The sequence below is a fragment of the Macaca mulatta genome, chromosome 12, assembly GCF_049350105.2.
Source record: "Macaca mulatta isolate MMU2019108-1 chromosome 12, T2T-MMU8v2.0, whole genome shotgun sequence".
NCBI lineage: Eukaryota > Metazoa > Chordata > Mammalia > Primates > Cercopithecidae > Macaca > Macaca mulatta.
The window spans coordinates 128,456,774-128,458,660 of record NC_133417.1 but is presented as its reverse complement, the minus strand read 5'-3'; the positions used below and the strand labels follow the sequence as shown (position 1 = coordinate 128,458,660).

At 40.8% G+C, this 1,887-nt stretch overlaps 1 pseudogene; it reads right to left on the bottom strand.

Moving 5' to 3' along the window:
* Positions 1 to 1,030: 1,030 nt before the first annotated feature.
* LOC706375 (interferon-induced transmembrane protein 3 pseudogene) lies at positions 1,031 to 1,624 on the bottom strand (annotated as a pseudogene).
* Positions 1,625 to 1,887: the final 263 nt, after the last annotated feature.

Here is a 1,887-nt window from a genome sequence, read left to right as displayed (position 1 = left end):
AAGTAATGCTAACCTCATAGTATAAGTTAGAAAAAAATTTTTCTCTACTTCAACTATTTGGAATAGTTTGAGAAGAATTAGGACTAATTCTTCTATATATGTTCGTAGAATTCAGCAGTAAAACCATTGGTCCTGGACTTTCCTTGTTGAGAGACTTTTTATTACTGATTCCATCTCACTACTTATTACTGGTATGTTCATATTTTCTTTCTTCCTGTTTCAATCTTGGTAAGTTGAATGTGTCCAGGAATTTATACATTTCCTCTAGATTTTCCAATTTATTAACAGATAATTGTTCGTAGTAATCTCTATGTTCCTTTGTATTAGTATCAGTATCTGTAGTATTAGTATCCGTATCTGTAGTATTAGTTTTAAGGTTTCCTTTTTCCTTTAATTTATATGGGTCTTCTCTCCTTTTTTCTTAGTATAACCACTGCTTTCTCAATTTTGTTTACGTGTTCTAAAAGCAACTTTTTGTCTCATCGATCTTTAATATTGTTTCTTTATTCTCTAATTTGTGTAGTTTTGCTTTGATCTTTATTATGTTTTACCTTCTAGTAATTTTGGGTTTGGTTTATTATAGCCTTCCTAATTCTTTGAGGTATATTATTTGGTTGTTTATTTGAAGTCTTTCTCTTTTTTTTTGATGTGGGTGCTTACTGCTATAAATTTCCTTTTTAGCATTGCTTTTGTTGTATCTCATAGGTTTTGGTATGTGATTTTTCATTTTTATTTTTTTCAAGAAATTTTTTTATTTACTTCTTCTTTTTTTTTTTTTTAATGGAGTCTCGTTCTGTCACCCAGGCTGGAGTGCAGTGATGTGATCTTGGCTCTGCAACCACCGCCTCCCAGGTTCAAGTGATTCTCCTGCCTCAGCCTCCCAAGTAGCTGGGACTACAGGTACCCACCACCATGCCCAACTAATTTTTGTATTTTTAGTACAGACAGGCTTCCATCATATCGGCCAGGCTGGTATTTACTTCTTTTTTTTTTTTTTTTTTTTCAGAAACATATACACTTTATTGAATGCCATTGTAGAAAAGTGTGTGAGGATAAAGGGCTGATACAGGACTCAGCTCCGGGGGCAGGGCGAGGAATGGAAGGTGGAGCACGTGGGATACAGGTTATGGGCAGAGCTCCTGGCCTGAATGATGTCTCCTGATCTATCAATAGGCTTGCAAGATCAATACTGGGATGACGATGAGCAGAATGGTCATGAGGATGCCCAAAATCAGGGCCCAGATGTTCAGGCACTTAGCGGTGGAAGCATAGGCCTAGGCCCCAGTCAAGTCACCAGCCATCTTCCTGTCCCTAGACTTCACAGAGTAGGAGAATGCTATGAAGCCCAGGCAGCAGGGGTTCATGAAGAGCATGAAGAGGATGTTGAACAGGGACCAGACGACATGATCAGGCACGGAGGTCTCACTGCAGATGTGGATCACGGTGGACGTTGGGGGAGCAGTGTTGTGGGGCACCCTCAGCACAGCCACCTCGTGCTTCTCCTTGAGCGTCTCATAGTGGGGTGGCTGGCCACTGTTGATAGGAGAGAAGAAGGTTTGGACTGTATGGTTCATGGTGTCCTGCAAAGGCCAGCAGTGGTCGGGTTAGTGGGATGGTTCTCAGTCAGGTCAGCTGCATTGTTTCCCTTTCCTTCTGTGCCTGGGAGGTTCCCTGTCACTTTCCTGCTAAGTTTCAGTGTTCTCTCTTAGACACCCTAAGCCCCTATTCAGTGTGTGGTTTATCTACTGGCTGTTTCAGTCCTTTGTGGAGGCAGCTAGTGCTGGGTGCCTCTAGTAGTTATCTTGACCCTTCATGTTTAAAGACCCTTTTGTTCTTAGCACATTAAACACCTGTTGAGTTGTATCACATTCTAAAATGGTCAGTTAA